We start from the raw sequence: 21,442 nt of genomic DNA, 5'->3' as shown, positions 1-21,442 counted from the left end.
CACACACACTCCCGTTGTTGAAAAAAGTAAATGGCATGTGGTCATTCTTTTGCTTACTTTTTTTTTAAAAAAAAACAAAACAAAACTGTTTTGGAAGTGTTAACAGTTCAGTTGCTATATCCTGCTTTTGGTTTTCAAGAAAAACATATAGTATAGAATAATAGAATCATAGAATCATTTTGGTTGGAAGACATGCTTAAGATTATCAAATCCAACCGTTAGCCTAGCACTGCCAAGTCCACCACTAAACCATGTCCCTAAGGGCCACATCTACGTGTCTTAAATCCCTCCAGGGATAGTGACTCAACCACTTCCCTGGGCAGCCTGTTCCAGTGCCCGACAACCCTTTCGATGAAGAAATTTTTCCTAGTATCCAGCCCATTTCTTTAGAGAAAGAGACTGCTAGGAACTGTGAGCCCTAATAATGCAATTTTAAACCCGTCTTACTTTCCCATTCTTTAAGAGACTATAGAAGGAGCCACTTCAAATGCAGTCAGGAACTTGATGCCAATTTGTCCAATGCATATTACTTGCATATATAATTAAAGTCATGTCGAAACTGCTTTTCATAAAAGCAGTGCTTTCTTGAGGACCTATCACACTTTGTAACATTTATTTTGCAAAACTTAATGATTATGCATGAACAGAAAGACTATGAATTAACTTGATTTTGTACCCGAAGAAGAAAATGGGAATCCTAAGAGGAGTAGGGTATATAATAACAAGGATAGCTGTAGGGCAATCGGAACCTCAAGGGGAATACCTCCAGGCATACTAGTTATAGTCCTTTCCAGCACATGTTTAAGTCATTCTATCACCAGACTTGCGTATAAAGTTGGATTTCTTTTCCCATAACGAATCCCCAGGAAACCTGGTCAAAACAGCGACGTTGCCCCAGTAGATTGAGATAAAATTGCCACAGCTCTGGGACAGATTTCTACATTACTATCAAATCTTGACAATAAAGGTCTGTATTTTCATCACTTTGCACCACAAATTAAATTCAAAGCTAAAAAGGATGACAATCTCAGCACATATTTCAAGAGCTACTAAGGTGTTTTTAGAAAGATAGTGCTATGGAAAATCCAAGAAACCAAGAATTGTGCCAAAGGCTCTGAAAGAAACCAAAGCAAACTGAAAACTCTCAGCCACCTCTGACAGAGCCTAAATCAAAGCCTTACACAGCTAGTAAGCTTGGCAGAAGACTTTGCTAAAATTTGACCAAACTTACCTTAGATTTAAAAGGGAACATTGCCTGCACAACTCTAATTAACAGTCTATCACATTTCTAAATAGCCACCATTAGCAATGAAACATTTCATGCAGTCAGTTAAACTTGAATGGATAACAGAAATATGAGGCAGTTCACGTAAGTTAAATGACATGTCTGCCTACGGGTACACATGAAAAAAGGGCAGAAGAATGAGACGTTCCGTTTTCCAAAAATGTAGCAGATGAATACAACTGTCATAACAGTTTTTCCATAATGTATTCAATATGCTATGAATGTGAAAAGAAGGACAGCTTATTTGATTTCAATGATCATCAGCTGGATTCCCACTTCAGAACAAACAGAGCGAGACCAATGCTGGAAGCATTGAAGAAGGGGTATCTCATTGCCTTTTTAAGCTGAAGGCACTCATCTTTTGCTTTTCAAATAATGAGTGCTTTAACTCCTCCGTGATACATCTGTAAAATTTTTGCTACCCTACCCACCTATTTAAAGATTTTCAAAACACTTCATCTCATTATTCAAGTCTGGAGTCTAACATCCTCATTCCCTGAGTACTTTCTTGCCATATAAGTAATCCCAATCACTACAAAAGTAGAACTACTTGCGTGTAAAGGCACTGTTCAAAGTGAGATGAAGTGGTGGAGTAAGGCCCTAACTTACAAAGCTTAATAATAAAAGCTGGGGATTTTTATTGCCTGTACATTATAATTAATTAGGTACAGCAAATTAAAGAGGAGAAAAGAAACAGTTTTAGTGACAATACGCCCATTGTTTCACTTAATTGAGACTAGGAGTTTAATTGCTTAATTCTGCTACCATCTCTTCATGCACCCTTTCATTGATAAATACAAAAAAATCTGTGGCTTCAACAAATAAAAGTGAAATCAGTAATTACAAACAGTAATAGGAATTGAAACCAGCAACTCTGGATCCAGCCAGGAAAGCCACAGTATCATTAAAGGCTGTAGTGGTTGGATTCACCGGGGGGGGGGGGGGGGGGCGGGCAGGAAGAGTCAATCCATTCTGTGATTTCTTTTTTTGGAAAATAAATAGTACTTATGCAGTCACTTATTTTGAGAAGAAAGGATAAAGTAATAGCATTTTTGGTCTAAAGCCACTCCTTTATCTATCTCCATCCCTCTTCTCTTCCCTTTTCTCTTTTTTTTTTTGTTCCTGTTAAAGAAATCTTTTTCCATGGCATGACCCTGTATAAGAAAACAAGACTCCCCCAAATTACTCTTTAAGAATAATAATTAGTTTCAATCTAATAGTCTGTGAAGTATGAGAATTTACTGCATCAATGTGGTAACAGAGCACAGACAGCTCAAAGTTCCCACATTTGCTTGCTAAATGATATTAACCGACATTGATGGAGGAACCACCTGTATAACATAAGAACGCAATTTTGTGCCCCCAGAGACAGAGAGTCCATGGGTGCTTTGCTGAAACATCCATTTTATTGCCAGTAACGTTTGCACGTCTTGCACAGGGGAAAGAGGGATGTTCTCTATATGAGAAAAATGTGTCTCCCTCCCATTTACCTAACCTGATTGCCAGCTTCTTTTCATGGTCTCAGCACTTTTTGCTCCTGAGTATGAAGAACAGATGCCAAAATCCCATAACAAGAAACGGCTTCTCACTAGATTTCTTGCAAAGTTTGGCATACTAAAGGTTTTGACAAACCATTAACACAGTCCAGAAGAATAGCTTCAAGGTAACAATCAGGTTCTGAAATCAAATCTCCATGCTTTAATTAGAGCCAGAGACTGTAGTAAAAACAGCAGAATCAGAATGCATTAGGAGAGCTTATGATTAAATCAATGGAAGCAACTTTCAAAACAATGTAAATTAATAGTTTTACTACTTCCAACTCTGACTCTATTTCTTTGCTAGTAGCTCTGATTTCTGGTGGATATTTTTCTTTTTATCTCTTCCCAAACCATTCTTCTGTGTCACTGGGTAATAATTTTCTTATAAAATCTTGTTTCTTCATTTAACTTTTCACATCCCTTTTCCTTTTTTTGCTGTACAATATAGAAGTGATCCATTCATAGAAAATTTCAAATACAAACAAAACACAAAAAAATAAAGTCAGAAAGTAAAAGCATGTTGGTGAAGGCTTTATGGGTATTTTTAGCTAGATGACATCTCTTGCTTCGACATGCGCTGCAAGGGAAAGCTGTGCTCGTCTCCTGAACAGCAATCAGATCAAAAAACATTTGCTGCAGGAAGTTGAATTTACCTTTTGACCTTCATTCTCTTCTGTGAGCTTCACTCTCTTATATGAGAAACATAATTTGTTTTCACTAGTCAAAAGCTGCTTTATAGTTATGTTGAACTTTCCAAAAGGGATTCAATGTAAGCGTGAACATTGTGTTTTCCCAAGCCACTCCAACAGTAGAATGGGAAGAACAAGGAAGCCAGAAGTCAAAGTTCTTACATAAAAACTACATTACTTCCACATGCAGCAATCCTTTATTTTAATCCACAAGTCTACCTGTGACAGACCTACGTGTAGAAGAGGCCTTGGAGTTCAACATTTTTGTTACAGTTTTTTGCTATACACCTTTGTAACTGAAACTGCCTCACGGACACAGGTACGGTTACCCCTTGGTCCATCTTGCTAAAGGCATTTAATCTTAAAAACAACCCCCAAAAAACATTAGCTACGCAGCCACACATACACTGATACACAAAGGCTTACATAGGTTCACCCATTTTCCCCAATGCTTCTATGTTCAATTACCCATTGCAATTATTTGTGCTTCATCTGAAACACTGCACAGTATACCGTAAGAGGAGTACTCTCCACCCTTTCTGAAGGAATATATCACTTTCAGCCGCAGTTCACACTGAGATGCTAGCCATAAAGACAAGATATTATGTAGCATTAAATCTGCTATATCATCTCGATCCAAAAAATTTCTAATATGTGCTAGAATTGCCTTCGCATTTTAATTCCATAGAATAGAACTGGTCAAAAAACTTGGACTCCATTTCTGATTGAAAATAGAAAAGCTGAAATAAGAAACATGACAATTAAATGTAAAGATGCTTTTTACCTTGCTATTATAATATTATAAATATAAAAGTACCTAAAGGTTTTACTTAGGGCCAAAAATTCTCATTAAAAGTTGAAGAGTTTTTTTAGTAGAATTTTTGTCTGTTTCTTTCTTTTTGGAAGGGAAAAGCAGAGCAAGTCACACACAGGCATTGTCCTGGCACTTTTTTTATTATTTTCTTTTAGCGTTTTTTTAACTAATTCTTGTAGCTCATCATAGTGCATATTTTTCTTAGTTTTTCAATAAGCTGTCTATAAATACAGTGGTTTTGCTCAGGCTGGAAGATTTTCAGGTGCTCCTGAAAATTTCTAGGAGTATTTCAAGGCCAACATAGCCCAGGAAAATGCTGGTGTAAAAGGTTCCGAGGACTATGTTCACAGAAAATAATTCAAGACAGTGCAGTGTACTAGTAAACAAATCAGGAAATGAAAGCTAAGAAGTTCTTCATGTCACATAAAACTTACAGAAAGCATTCATGCCAAGCATGAGTCTGATTAGGTTTTTGTACTGTACCAATGCAGGTGTTCACTTACTATCCATTTGTATCTTCTCTCTCCTCGCAAGACAAGTTTAAACTGCTTCCCTAGTTTATATTTGCTCATAAAAATAAAGAATAAAAAAAATTTAAAAAAATCACAGAAGTATTGACTGTGATTCCCCTAACACCACACTCTCATCCTGTATCACCCAACAAAAATACTACTTTCAGCAAATTTGCTATCTTCAACACCGGATCCTGCTTCACTTGTAATTTTCTTAAGTATTATTAAAGAACATGAATATTTATAACCACATACACAGAAAAAAAATATATCCTTTCAAGTATCCTTCCTCAATATACTGTAACTTTTAATGTAAAAGCTATACACAATATATTTCTACATGCAGTCATAAAAAATCTACATGGAGACACAGTTGTAAGGTTAGCTCTTACACATCAACTATCCATAACAGTAAATTCAATAAAACTACAAAATGAATAAAGAGAACACACAAGACAAGCAAGAAGCACAACCAAAAATAGCAATCTTCCTGTGATAGAAGGTAGCAATACCTGATGGTATCTCCAAAACTCATCTCTGAACAGGGAAACCCACCAGGGAACAGCTACCGAACTGCATTATCTTTTGTAATAACACTGGAGGTCTAAACTCATCTGTGAAAGTCATTAATGCATTTAGGTGCTGCTATAAAGATAATGTATAGCCACGTATGCGCTGAGAAAATGAGCATTTTTTTTTTTTTTTCTAAATAGCACTTCCCAGCAGCCTCACAAGTGATATTGAAACCTCTTGTCTGATTGGGCCAGGCAAATTCAATAGCTAATTTAGCAAAATGCACTAGTTTCTTCTTTCTAACAGATGTCTGTCACACATTGCTATAATAAACGGTCACTGAATACATTTGACGCTATCACACAAATGGAACAACTTTTTCAAACACCACTGCGAAGCAGAGGGTTGACAAGGAGGGAGTTTAAGACAAGATTGAGGCAATTCTTCTAAATAACATTTCATTTTCCAAGATCCCAAAAGCCCAAATTTGGACAGAAAGGGTGCAGATCAACTGACTCATAATTCAGAAAAGTAGGAGATGGAATGGATATTAATAAATACCAAATATATATGTTATCTCTTTCAATAAATGTGAACACAAAGCTCGTTCTTTATCATGCAAGTGTGTTCTGTGCAGCCAATTGAAATCTTTTAAGTCCTTTAAATTGTATGTTTTATCTACATACTACGGGAAAGCACACCGCTAGAACTGCACTTTCATTCATTGTTTTTCAAAGATTCTAGACATGATTTTATCAGGATTTCTAGCATCTGGCAAAGAAAATGCACAGGACAAACAGTAGCTCAAACTGCATATCAGGGTTAAGTAGTGAAGAATAAACATTAAGATTGTCTGTGCACCAAGGAATATTTCAACTAACAAAATAGGGTAAGCTATAGAAGCCAGAACCACATTTCTGTACAGGAAACAAGAGAGAAGTGCGAATACCTGCAAGTTCAACATATAGAAATTACAGGTGCTGGAGAAAACATCTAACACTGAGGTTTGTGTGCATATTGGAAGAGGTTGCTGATGCTTCAGAAAATCAGGCTGAAGAGATGAAAAAAATCACCAAACTTTTTCAAACTGACTTGTGACAAACTCTTCTTTCTCTCAAACATTTCCTTGGAGGCAACTTATATAGTTTACCTAAGGTTTTGTATTTAGTGAGCAATTCACAGGATCTCTGCCTATAGCAAATAAACTTCTTGCTGAAATGACTTGCTGCCTGTTGCTTACCAGGTGCACTTAGTCTTATGATTCTGCATGAATATACATCATACAAAGCTTTACTTTCAAGGATTATCCTAGTGGAAAAGGAATCCAAGTATGTTCCTATATTTCCTGGTTGGTGTTCCATTTTTTCACCAATGAGTGAATAACCTCAACAAAACCAATCTGAAGAGTTACTTTAGCTCCCTTGAGAACCCATCTAATTCCCTTGAACTGGATGGAAAGGGCAGGATCAAAGTGAAATTGCATGCTGAGAAACTTGCTGAAATTATCCACCAAGTAAAATAGGGAGGACAGAAGCAATGGACTGAACTGTTTTAAGTACAGTGTGAAATAAACTTTCTACTATCAAAGTTTAAAATATGCTGAGTACAGAACACAGTGAGAGCAAATTGTCTAATTCACTAGCTATACACAAAATTTGGAAAAGAACTGATAAATGGATTATCTCAATGGATATCTGTCCTTAGAAATCAGTTCTGTATTTTCTGTTCCCTCCTGACTCTACCTTTCCCAAGTATGGTAGATGATGCATCTGTTTATTTGTCACTGACCGAATTCTTCAAAGAAATGTTTAATATATATTTGTCCCACTTTGTAGAGTACACCTTACTGACAGAGATCAGAAAACACAATACAAGAGTCCAGATGAACAGGCAGATCTCTGATCGCAGGTGATTCTGTATCCTGTAGCAGTCTGAGTCAAAGCTAAACATCCTTGATTTACCTGCTTGCACTTAGGAAATGTGTGATTAACTCAAGAAAAACTCTTGAATAAAGCAAAACATCACCATTTACAGAGACAAGTGGGAGATACCAAATTTGATTATGTATAATCTGAACATGGTACCAACATATATTTTATTAACATTATTGTGTAGAAGGATCTACATGTTCTCGTATGATGCCAATTTTTAACAACATGACAATGTCCACATTTTAAAGAAATAAAGGAGTTATATACTGAAGCTAGCAGAATTTGCAGTAACAATAAATAATAACGCTATGCTATTCTGATACATGCTACACTGCATTGCTTTTGGTTTTGTTTTGGTTTTTTTTCTCCTTTCTTTTTGTCATTTGGACAGGATTTGTATCTTCGTAATTGTTGTGTAACAACACTAGCTCCTGATTCAGATTAGGTCTCCAGTGCCATCAAAAAATTGCTTTGATTGTTATCATTAATGTTAAGATTAAAATAATAAATGCATTGATAGGAAGGCAAGAGGAGTTTAAAGTTATCAAGAAGTCTTTGGAAAATTTTAATAAGCCACTTTAATAATAAGCAATACAGGTAATGGGAACTACGAAAAGAAATGAGAGAAAACAAATAATGTAGCTACCAGTTATGAGAGCCTAACCCTTAGGAATACGAGGCAACTGGTGATGAGGTGAACAAAATTTGTAGCCAGGTCTCTCTCAGAGAAACATTTTAATTAAGAGATACATTTCTGTTTTCTGTAGACATTGTTGTAAAAGAAACAATGCTAATTAAAAGGGAGACCAAGCAGGTAAGTTGAGGAAGAAAAGAAATATTAGTTATTTATCCCATACCTAGAGCTGCCAGCGACATAATGTCTCACACATCCACCCTACTCTAGTGCCTGTTTATGGGTAGCTGTAGACCTCTGACTTCAGACAAGGGGAAGGTATCAGGGTACGAATGACCGCTTAGCCCTTGTTTGGCCTGGCATTTCAGGCTATGTCTGCACATGCCATCACAGCCATGTTTCTAAAAGACCATCTGCCAGAAGCACAAAAGAAAGCTGACATTTTTGAAAATAACCGTCTTTTCTGTTTACTACATTTCTCCACCAAGCACGCCCATTTCTTTTCACACTGCAGCTGCAACCTGCACAGTGTGAATCCCTGGATGCTCTGCTGGCCTCCCTGTACTGGGCCTTGAACAAGCACACATCATAGTAAGGCAAGTTTTGCCCCAAATAGCTCACAACGTCTGTATAGGCCAATAGGGAATAGGCGTTTAACGTAGCCCCCTACAGGGAAAGTGATGGGTAAAGCAATAAAATCACAGGCTATTTCAGATATGTATCAGAATGGCATAGGAAAATGCAACAGTGGGGCAGGTCTTTATTTAGTCAGCTAAGCCAAAACTTTTTTGAAAATACACAAATATAGTTCCAAAGACATGCCAGAAAATGAATATGTATACTAAAATTATGTAACTACATCAACATAATGGTTCGCATTCACATCAACATTCATGTTGATGTTGGCTCCTAAACTGGCTCACAAATTTGGATTGAAAACAAAACCACCCAGTGTCTTCAGAAAGAACGTGCAAAAAAAATTGCAAATGCAATTATTATTATTATTTTTCAAAATGACACTATGTTGACTATTTAGAAATATTTCCACAGAAGCATTAAATCCCATAATTTTCCAGGTCTTTGTGATCATTGTAACTTTCTAAAGATTGTGGAAACAACACTTAACACTTTGTTGCTGTTCAGTGACTCAAATGGAAATATACAAAACACCAACAGATTGTCAAATCCTTATAGTCTTGTTTTCAGCTTTAACTAGTGCTTGGGTGCTATTTACAATGTAAATATTTATTTTCAGCATGGCAATCACCATTATCATAGTCTTAATTCTAGGTCCATATTTTGCAGGACAAGAAACAAAAGGAAATAATTTCAGTTTTGTACATCAATTAAAGCAGCTGGTTTAACAATGAGTGCTTTTACTAAAAATATGTACATTTACATGTACTTAGCCCATTCTGCATGGACAGTAAATCTACATAATTTTCAAGATGTTGCATGTATTACCGTGAACTATATCATAATAACATAAAGACCCAAACCATTCTAAGCGACTCTCACAAAAAAATCATAGACTAATTGCAGTGATCTACAGGAAACAGCCATAGAACATAAATTTCATGTGAGAAATTAATGGGAATCTAAGAAGAAGCTATTTCACACACGCAGTGGTTGTTTCATAGATATTTCATGGGCATGTTTCAGGTCAGGACAGCATTCTTCAGTTAGCAGAAAAGGGAAATACGGCCTTACAGCCTAATACAGCAGCTTGCTGGAAATTTTCAAAATATGAAATTTTCATGTAGCAAGATGTTTCCCAATTCAGATTTTTTTTTCATCACCAAGATGGTCAAAGTATAGCAATTTCAAAATTTTATGTTGAATGGGACATTCCAAAAGAATTTAAAAATTGAGAAATATTTCAAGCTTGCTGATAAATGGTAAACACCTCTGAACATTCCAAAAATCAAAATATCTTGTTTTAATTGACTACAGTGGTTCAACATGCTTTATTTCATGCATCATCAAAACTTCTGTATGTTTTATTATCATAAGGTAATACCTAAAATGAACAATTTAGTGGCTTGCTGTTTTCATTTTTGTGCATGTACCATCTGCTCAACTATATTTTGTTCATTATAGCTAAAATCAATTGACTCCTCTACACAGCACTGAGGTAAATTTGAATGGTATCGTACTTAGCACCTCAGGGTCTGTAGTAATGCATGTACTATAACACATCAGAGAGTCCAGTATCCTACCTCTGACAGTAGACACCTAAGAGAAAAGAATAAGGACACACAAACACATAGAGATATTTTCTTGCTATAACTTCCTACCCTTCAGCAATTCACATCTCAAGGATTTCCTGAGTTAGAGGTAATGTTGATGTATTCAACAGTTCTTCATGGATTTTTCATCCATGAATTTGACTGAACACTCTTTGAATAAAGGTAATTTTTTTGAGTCAGGAGTGTCCCATGGTGAAGAGTTCCATAGCACCATTTTGTGTACGTGTATGAAGATATCTCCTGGACCATAAAAGAGAAAAGAAGCCTAACTACTATTCTGATAAGATGACATGCTAAAATGGAACATGCTATATACAGGGTTTCCAGACCAACTCAAACGCCAATTTTTCATTAGGTGATTTTTATTGGTTTTGAGGTGAGTTGACCTGCAGTGGAATATTACTTTTCCATTTCTTAGCTTTTTTAAACTTGAAAATTCTTGGTAAAAAACATTACCCAAAGCTAGCTTGGATTTTACAGAAACAGTAATTTTCATTGGACAACCAGCACAATTATAAATTCCCAACCCACTCTACCACCTGCAAAACATCCCAAATTCTGCACACTAGATCAGATGCATTAAAATGGTCATAAATGAGCTACAGTATGGTTTTCAGGACAGACCTTATAGGTTTCTCCTCATATCAATCCTAGTAAGACCAAACACCACCTTCCCTGGAAAGTCCAAAATGTTTTAAATACATTTCTTACTGCCATTTGGCCTCTGTTCAAAGCCTTTGAGAAAACTAGTGACAGAGAGACCCTAAATCTAGATCTCTTTTATGATGAATGTAAGAGAATAATCCCCTAGATTTCTTAGTGTCCAGGCAAAGTTAAATCCTAAGGATGAAGCAGCTAACTGATAACAGAAGCAGGCAAGCCTTGCTTCCTTAGTACAAGCCCCATATTAGAGGTCAGTCATCCTCATATCGCTGCCTCAGCCCAAAGCTTCCTGTCTCTCCCAGTCTTCCAAACCACCAGCAAATTAACAGCTCTAGACACAAAAAATACCCATTTCTCTTTGCAGTGCACAAGACGACTTGATTACACTTTGTCAGATACTGAGCAGGTTGTGATCGGTGCATTTTTCCACCTCCATACATACTTATTAAACTTATTTCCAGGAATGAAAACACTCAACAACAAGGATTCAACTAGTGTAAAAATAGCTTTTGATGTGTTTAGCAATAGATTTCAAAACAATGACATTGCACTCATGGCCTCTTGCAGTAAGGTTAAGTTCCTCAGTGATTCACTTTCAAGCTTTCTGCCCTGAAAGTTAAAGCCCTCCACTTATCTTTTTACAAGTACAATTCTGCACAAAATTTATACTTTGCCAGACTAAGGACACTGCCAGCCAGTACGGGAAGTCTGTGCATGTCATATAAAATAATTATGAAATACAGCCTTTCGTGAAGAAATTTCCTTCCAGTTCCAATCACTTTGATGCTAGCTTGTCACTATAAGAATGAGGGTTGGTTCTCACCTTTCAAGCTAATTTTGGCTCGTGGCTTTTGTGACCTTCTCTTTAGCCATTTTGGACATATACTGCACAATGCAGAGCCATCTGGTGAAACTGAATTTATCTCAATTACACTAGGGATCTATCTCAGCTAATTAGGCTAGCAGCAAAGGTAGATTAGCTCATACCTTGTTAACAAAGCAAGCCTACTTTCACTGCCAAGGGAATTTGGTTCTTGCTACAGCTGATATCTAATCAGAAGTGTACCATTCTTAGTATGCTACTCCTGGTTTACTTCTACCCCTTTTTACGGTTATACATTGCCTGAGATTATCTGAATATTCTTTAAGAATTATCTTGCCAACCTAAGGTTTTTTAAAAAATGTCTGTGTCACTGAGCCTTTTGGACTAGTTTATTTATGTTAAAAGAAATCCAACGCCTGCCCAATCCAGCCTTCTAACTGAAGAATTTGGCAAAGCTATTTGTCTAAATTTGCCCTTCAGAGATAGCTTTCATTTCTTCATGAACTCAAATGAGGTCACAAGCTGTTATAAATCACAGTGCTGTCGTACAATTTTCAGTCCAGTCAGTATGACTTCTTTAATCCTTCTAAAGATGCTTCCCAAAAATGTTAAGTGATAGTTTTCATAACAAAGTATTAGCGCCTAATTTTATAGTTGCTGGATAGTAACACAGAACTCAGTTTCTCTCAGTGAAAACAATTGTCTTAAGTTTATTCGGTTAAGGATTTTCTAATAGCAAGATATTTCCTCCTTTCATTTAAATGCAGGAATAAAATGAAAAATTATTAGTGCATAACTAAAACATGTCTGCATTCCAAAATATTCACTAAGCACAACACAACATACATGTCTAACATGAAAAATAACTGTAAGAAGAAATAAAACCACAACCATAGAAGTCAGCAGTTCACCATCCTGCACATCAAATCTCCTGTCTGATGGCCTTCAGGGTGATGTAGTCCAACATGTACTGCTCAACTGCCCTGCCATTACCCACCAGTAAAACCAAGAAATTTCAGTGCGGTGTTTAGGCCAAGAAAGAGCCCCTTTTCCAGTATCACCCTTAAGTCATTGTAAGACTGACCTTGAACTCCTTTATCTATTATTCACCATCCTTTCTATACTTGCTTCTAGAAAACAGTTTTCAGTCCCTTCCAGGCTTTTTCTCATACAGAGAATAGCCATTGCACTCCATTTCCCACAGCCTAATTTAAAATGAGGAAAGCTAAAGTGTTGCAGTAAAATAGTAACTGACCTTGTTTACCCAAGATCGTATTTTGATTCAGTATTAAAGTATCCCATAAATAAGCTCTTTCCTCCACAGTGTTAGACAAGTATGTATCTCAGTACTGGCTAAAACCAGAATAATAAACATTCTGTACTCAAAGAACATTTATATGCCCAAGTGAAATATGTATGTATGTACTATTCTAGATTTTTAGACCAAACTCAGCAAAGCAGATATTTCTCTGTAGTGTTCTACCATTTCACTGTTGACTATGAAAGAAGCCAGTGTATTTAATAGCTCAATATCCTCTGCCCTTAGGTAAACGTATGCAGGGTATGCTAATCTTGATTTATGCATTAATATTAAAAACAATTCAATTTAGCATGCTGCAAAAAGAAAGGATGTACAGGCCTTTTAAAGGGCAGCAGCTGAAAGGTCATCAACAAAAAAGAAACAATTACATCTTTCTCACGGTCGCTTGTTTTATTTTTGAAGGAAGAACCTAGAAGTTTCTTAGCGTGTTTTCCCAGTATTGTCACCCTTAATTCTAATAACGGATTGAATGAATCTGTTTGTTTAAAAATTGGCTATTTGAGGAAACAGAAACATTCTCTTAAACTAACTTAAATATGACATAAAAATTTAAATGCAGTAATTCACATTAGTAGCCACCTCTGCCATCCAATCTCATTGTTTTCATTATAAATGGTACAACTTGAGCTGAAAAAAGTAGGATTTTTATAGACTGTGCAATGATAGAAAACAAATTTCAGTGTCTATACCCTTTTCATGTAGGTGTCCTACCTGGAAACACCAGATATTGAAATAATAGGCTTTTGTTAGAAGAAATATGTTGAATGGACTTTTTGTTAGGACTTTCATCAGAAAGCAGAAATGCTAGCTCAGAAGAACAGAATCAAGTACAATGTATTTGTTCACAGAAGTAGAAAAGAAACACATTGTAATTTCCAGTGGCTGTTATTTGCTGGCTCGTCCTCCAGAATGATATAACTCTTCTTTTAAAAAGGATGAACTATAACACGTCATGCACTACTTACTGTTTCCTCATTTCAATGTAGAGTTCCGCTATCATAAGATGATTTGTCTCCCTATGATCCATCAAATCATCATGTTCTTTTGTATTGTTTTTCCTATTGATCTCTAGCATTGAAAACTCAAGGACTATACGGAGGATGTTCTTTGATGGAGCATCAATGGCCTATGAAGCTTTCTTCCTCACTACTAGCTTGGCATGAGTCAGGGAGTAAGCAGCAACCACCAACTTGTTTGTCTAAACTTTAGTTTATTTCTAGGCCACATGACTGGATTTCCCTTGTTTCTTTAAAGAAAATACTTTTTTTTTTTTACAGTATTTTGAATATGACAGATTATTCAGGTGCTGAGGTCATGTCTTCCCTCTAAGAAGATTCTTTAAATGTCAGCCACCAGATAAGGCCTATTTAACTATCATTCCTCTAGAGTCAGAAGAACGTCTGTTCCTAAATATTAGCACTTTCGATTTTCAGCCAGGTTGTGGATCTTATTTCTCTCCTCTAGAAGGTAAAACAGGAGATGATGACAACAAGGCGACTTTCCCCATCTCTATACACATCAATAGTACTGTAATAAACACAGCTTTTGTAGGATTAGTTACTACAGTTGTACTGTTGTTCTTCAATGAGGAATATGTAAGCTCCAGCATGAGATAAACATGCTAAATCAGACTATTCTGCCCTTTCTTGCCAATACTTTCCCTCTCTCTTCCCTAAATCAAAAATAACAACTCTGCTATTGGTAACAGGAATGGCCAAACCACTTGTACATAAGAAAAAATTCCATTCCTCTATATGCTTACACAGAAATAATATTTGTAAAAATAAGATCTCAGGGGGTTTTGTTTGTGGCTTAGGGATGATATTTATGTGAATGAAAGAAAATAAAATAGTTGGCCACAGTGGTGGTAGATACACTACATGTGGCAGCAGTGCACATTCTACAGATCATAGAGTTGCACAGATCTGGGGTTTCTCTTTCTCTGCCCCCACGCAGCTGCTTTCAATAGCCTTTGGATGCCCTACAGAGCTTTTACCAGCAGATACAATCTTCAACTTGTATTTTCAGACTATTCTCAGATTCTGCATTTCTGAGATTTGCTACTTCATTGTGAAGTTTCCGTATTTTCTACAGCCTTAGCCCCTTTTTGTATCTGTTTTTCATTCACTACTAACTGATAATGCATCCTGTTGAATGCACCAAATAATGTTAGATTCTCAACTTGGGAAATGCAGCTCCAGTCCCAAATGACAACATACCACCAGCATATTAGCTAGAAAATTACCTTGTCAGCAAGGAAAATGCCTTATTTTTAATATAGCACTAATCATCAGCTTGTTTGAAAAAGTTTAGCAAGAGCCACAAGCTTCTAGTTTCTTCTCTTCAGCCCCTGTTAGCCACTCCAAATGTCCTCACTGCCTGGATTTCAGCACATGGTACATGCAATACACTTTTGATGAATTCTTGTCCAGGTTTTATGCTCCAGTATTCTCAAATATTCCTGCTTCCAAGAAAACCAAATTTATAATGTGAGGGGAGGCTGCATATTTCTGGCACATGCAGTTGTGCAGATGTTATTCCTTAAGGAAGACTATCTTGATTGCCTCCGTGAATAATGGCTACGAGATGGCAAGGAGCCAACAGTTCTCTTATAGCAGAAGGTATAAAAGCACTCTCCTACTGAAAGAAGGCCCCCAGCAGGATAATATATTATTACGCATGATTCAAATTACAGGATCTGCAGCAGGGGAGCTAGTGGCTGAATCAGGACAGCCGCACACAGAATACTGATGATGGGATGATGGAATGCATCATGCATTGAAAGAGCTACGGTTTAGTGTTTAAATCCTCTGTATTTTCAAAGTGACTACAAGGATCAATATATAACTGAAGCTCCATAAACAAATTGTACGTTATTGTGTGCATGGAGAAGGGAAGTTATCACGTTGTAACAAAAATTCTATTTAAGAATACTTCTTTAAATAAAATTATGCTTTACCAAAGACTGTTGACCTCTTGAAGCCCACTAGCAAAAGATATAGCTTTAACTTAATAACAGAATATTGAATTTGTCTCATATCTGATTCTGTTTCAGCTATTAGAAGCAGCTATTAGAATACTGAAGAGCAAAAGCTTGCCTCATTAGATTATGCGGTCTGAAATCTATGCATTCCACAGTATTCTGGGCTGGTTTAAAACTGTTCGCACAACAAATTACTTTACCCACATAGAACTAAATCCAAATGTTCAACACAATGTTGGCTTGCCCAAATGTTTTCCATTTATAATTGAACACATCTCAAGAAAATGTGCATGTTTATTATTTTAAAAAAAACCCACACCACCAAACCTATTCCCTTATTTGAAAAGCTGTCTAGACAATAATTTTTCAAGCTAAGATCTAATCTTTTCTGTGTAGATTAAGCACATCCTAAGCAAAAAGAGAAATAGATAAACAAAAATTCTGTATTTCGCTTTGCTGCAACATACCCTGAAGCAGTATGCAAGCTCTCCCTTGACTTCCTTTCATACTGGCTCTTGTATTCAGTTATTCTGGTAAATGGATGCAAATCAGGTGCATTGTGTTGAGGTGGAAGGAAGGGGGTGAAATTTGTTCAGAAATGATCTCAGTTCTATTCATTAATAAAATGACATCTTGGCTGAAAGTGGTGAAGAATGAAATATAACAGTACTGAACTTCACTCAGTTGTAACAGATGCATGTAAGAACCTTTAGAGAAAGCCAGATATGTAAAACGGCCACAGCAAAATGATTTCCGAAGCATTAGAATTAGTACTTAGACCGTGATAGCAGCTAAAGATGCAAACTCGATGCTGCAGCAACACCCTTTTTACCTTTCAAGATGGTTAAAGGTAATCTCAGACTATAAATGGAGGAAGCAGTACCACATTAGGTAAGGACTACAAGGAGACAAACATACATGAAAGAAAAATATATGCACAATATTAACAATAAAAGACTCTTTTAAAGGTTTTATGGGGCCAACAGAAAAAAAAAATGGAACAATGCCCATGGTTACCTGCAGAGACAGCACACACTTAAAAAAAAATCAGGAAAAATGTAGCCACCGTTTTGCATAGCGATTCAAATTATGCTGGCAGAATAATTAATGGAGGACCTAATCTCTGTGAGGAAAAAAAAAAAAGACAAGAAAAAAGGATACGTTAAACAAAGTTCATTACTGCATGATGTAAATGAGTTTCTCACCAGTGATGTCACTGATTGGCTGGGATGTAGAGCTGGTTTCGAACAGTGCAGCATGGCCGGATTGGCTGCTAGCTCTTCTGGTTACTGCCTGCTTGGGCAGCGGTCGAACCAGACACTTTCTGTCTCTCTTGTTGTCGTTTGAAGCAAATCTTGTTCAGCCCAGCTGTGTCTCCATAGTAGTGGCACCCTAAGAGAGTCTCCCTCCTGCTTCCCACAGCTCATCTGTAAGGCGGTCGCTGCTGTGAAATACCAGCCTTTGGCACGGAGCCCAGACTGCGTTGTTAGATCCGTCTATAATACAGAAAAGAATTTTTTTAAAGCAGTTCTTTCACCGAATTACATCCTAAGAAGGATTAATAAGCACTAAATTGCAACTGATTTGTGGACTTTTAAATTATGTAGCTAGCACACTTTCTGAAATAAAACAGCATTTGACCTGCAACAGCACAGCATCTTTGGTTTTAAAAAAAAAAAAAAGAAAAAGAAAGAATGAAATAAAGAAAGGAAGAAAGAGAAGCAACAACTCTTCTTTGTTTACCTTGATTACAAAAAAAAAAAAATTCTTCAGGTTTTTTTCCCCTAGAACGGTAACTGATATCTTGGTGGTACGCAAGAATATTTTAAATTATCGCCAGTTTTCTATTTACATCCGAGTCATTATTTTCAGGTTAAGGCAAGGGATCTTAATTAGTATTCTCTTTAACTATGCAAACTGAGACAGGGCATGAAAGAAAAATGCTGTATGGAAGAGACAGAGAGAGAGAGACAGAGAGAGAGAGGAAGAAAAAAAAAATATCTGTGCAGCTTTTACAGTTCAGCTGTCTGACCCCCTGCAAAAAGAATGCAGTCATATCAACTTTGCCAGACAATGGAGTACCTACAGGCTTTCCTCTAGACAAGTCCTTTATAACCAGTCAGTATTATGTGCTGTAGACAGTGGCCAATCGCTAAGCTGCTTTCTACAGCAGTGACACAATAGGTGCACTGGCCACACTGTCCTCCTAGCCTCTGACAGCGGTTCAGGTTCATTTTTTGTACACTGGAATACGCATATGTCTTTAATGTTCCCACTGTATGGAAAAAATATCAGCCTAAGCTTGCTTTGTTTTGCTATAATTACATCAGCCTAATTACTGCAGCCGAGCCGCAGTGCCACTGCTCAGAGCAGCACATAGGCATGCACATCATATAAATATGCATGAGCACGCCTGCTTATTTAAATACAGAAATGCATCAATTGCTGGTGGTGCCTTTTTGTTTTTGTTTTCTGCATGTCCTTTCTCCCCCCTCCAACACCCGTTCCTGATAAACCAAACGAGTTAAGGATGCCTAGCAAATACGGTCACCATTTTTTCCCCTTTATTTATCCAAACTTTTATTCGTTCCATTCTAATTGCAAGCATTCAGTAGGAACTAAAAAAAAAATCTCAAATGCAAATGAGTCTCGGTTAGTAAGGGGAAGGGTATTGCAGACCTAGGGCATTTTTCTCCCTTGTCACTAACCATCAGAGTAAGCGCCTGTAAATGAATCTGCATGCACTCCATCACAGCCACGCATCAGATGCCCAGTTCTTATTAAAAGCCCGATGATCCCCCAGCATGTGCACGCATCCAGCTTGTGTGTTTGGGTATTCTGTAATTACAGCAGCTCTTGTAGCAGTACCTGAATCCGCTCATATAGTCAAAAGATTAAATCATCACTATTCACATATTAGACAGACATAATTGGGCACGTTCTATAATGGGAATCGCCATGCTAATTTTTCTGATTTTATGCATGGGATTTACATATTCATGAAGAGAATAGCTGTTATGACCGCCGACAGAGCAACATGAAAAGCAAAGACACAGTTCTTCAGCACACAGAGTATACAAAACCTAGGGGGAAAAGATGCAGCATATGGCGACAAGGAGAAGTTGTTTGGCTTTCGAGGGTTATTTTATTTCCTATTTATAAATTCTGGGTAGACGGCTTACAAAAACATGCAAGTATTCTGAACATGAAGGCAAAGTAAATCTGTGTTATTAGTAATCATCCACTGGCAGCTGAAATAAAATCATTTTCCAGTTGGTGCCCAATGTTCTGCAAGTTTTGCCTTTGCATTAGAGACCATTTTCAGTTTATGGATACTTCGGACATATTCATCCAGGAATGCACAAAAATACTAATGAATCGGAAAGGAATAGAAATTCCATACGATATTTAAAAATCTAGATTTCATGTTCTAATGCCTGCTCTGAATTGAGGAACTATACCTTTCCCAGGAAAGCTGGTGTTCTTCGTTACCGTAGGTGTTTTTTCCCCAACTTATTAGAATGGCATGTTTTCTAAATCTGATAAAATGTATCCTCTGAGTGACTCTCAGGTCCTATTGTTTTTTTAAAGAAAAAAAATCACCAGAAGAAAAATAATTCAGGCAGTATCGTAAACACAGTGTGCAGTGATTTTTATAACAATTTCATATAAATAAATAAAAACCCACATTATGCTTACTGTAACCTCACCCCTTTTATGCATTTACTATAATTATTTTTAAATGTTTGTTTATCTCTCTGTTAGCTGCCACTCAAAACTGCCCAAATTTCCTTATAATAGCCAGATAACATTACCTACAGATGTGTGCTTTTCTCTACATTTTCCTACTTTTGGTAAAGATAATACTACAGATAGCAAGGTGAAAATATTTAATTTTCCAGTGGGAAATGAAAAATTTTAATGCAATAGCCATATGTTTGACAAACCTTGTTGTATCTCAAGTTTTCACAAAACACTGTATTCAATACCACCACAAAAGAACAAAAAAGAGCTTTTTTTTTGCTTTACATTTGTATACTATGCATTTCTTTGAATTGCAGTCCTTCAATGCAGTCATTCAGTAATATTTTTAATGACAAAAATGTTACATTATAAAAAATATACAAAAAAGGTGATAGACTTTTTTATAAGGTATCAGTATAAATTTAACGATATTGAATGTACATTTTAAAATAATCACAAGACATTGCTTTTGGTTCCGTAAAGTAGATATTTTTTGCAAAAGCAAAATAAACAGTAAAAAAAAATCTTAAGTCCATTAATATTAACTGAAGCGTATTTCTTCAACTAGACCACTGTTATTGACTCTATCAAAACAATAAGCTGCCAAATATCTTCTTTGTGTTTGTCGCTACCTAAAATTCAAACTCCAGCGACTTCAAATCTGTGAGCTAATTACTAATTTTTCCTTTCACTTAAATGTCTGGACTATGACATCATATTGCACAAAACTAAGCTTCACTGCTTAAAGGGAATCCTTTAGAGAGCAGAATATTGATATAATTTTTAAGGTATGAACCTTTTAAAAACCTTAGCGTGGCCTCCATTCAAGAACTCCACTCCATAATATCAAGTACATTAGTGCTAATTTGAAGCTTTTGTTAGAGGATAATATCTGAAAACTTCAAGTATTCAAAGAAGCATTTGAGGCAGTTTTGCTTAAGGAAAATATGTAATTTTGTGTTCTGTGCTTACTGAGAGAGAAAAATTAATAATTTTTTGTAGCAATGAACCTGAAAAATTTCAAGTACTGTACTGAAGTAAATGAAATTACATACCTCTAAACCTCTAAAATTTTATGTAATAATCCCTACTGTACTGCTGCTGTTTGTTTTTTTATTTAACTCATTCCAGCAGCGTAAACATTTGTAACAATAGCATAAGTTAAGAAATTTCAGCAAAAAGATTATCATCTGATTTGTTATACCTGGCATCAAATGAAATGGACAATAGTTAAGAAAATATATCTATGTTTACAGTAAGGTTTCTAATTCTAGAACTGCATTATGTATCACATCAGTTTTCCACACCCTTCTTTAATTTCAATTGCTGTTTTCTTTACAAACTATCATCTTTTGTTCTGTATTTTTATAGCATGTAGCATAGTACTAACAGCCTCAGTCCTTTTCTCAAGTCCTTATAAATTCCCAGAATATACCACACTATGTCAACAGCATTAGTTATGAGGATATTTGACGCATATACTTGCTGGATCTTCAGCTTCTGAATTATGGCCTGAATTTTCAAACAACACTCAGGCTCTGGCATCCATGTTTAAACTCTATTCCTGCTATAAGCTTCGTTCCAGAAAATTAACACACAACTGGAATTTAAGATCCTAAATAAGTAGGTAGTGTGACTTTCAGAAGTGCCAGAAACCTGCAGCTCAATTATACACTACAGGAGCTCCTGTTAACTGAACTGCCTTAATGTGATACAGATGCCAAACACTTTGCTTTCATAAAG

General features: G+C 36.3%; 1 long non-coding RNA gene across 1 annotated transcript in view; it reads right to left on the bottom strand.

Annotated features, from left to right (window-relative positions):
* Positions 1-21,442, bottom strand: part of LOC142604295 (uncharacterized) — a 54,164-nt gene that overhangs the window by 12,559 nt on the left and 20,163 nt on the right. Inside the window, exon 2 of the long non-coding RNA XR_012838171.1 lies at positions 17,161-17,451. This is a non-coding gene — a long non-coding RNA (uncharacterized LOC142604295). The remainder of the gene's footprint in view (positions 1-17,160; positions 17,452-21,442) is intronic.

The sequence above is a fragment of the Balearica regulorum genome, chromosome 1 (assembly GCF_011004875.1).
Source record: "Balearica regulorum gibbericeps isolate bBalReg1 chromosome 1, bBalReg1.pri, whole genome shotgun sequence".
Classification (NCBI taxonomy): Eukaryota; Metazoa; Chordata; class Aves; order Gruiformes; family Gruidae; genus Balearica; species Balearica regulorum.
Note: the sequence above shows the minus strand (reverse complement) of the source record. Positions and strands in the feature narration are given on the sequence as shown.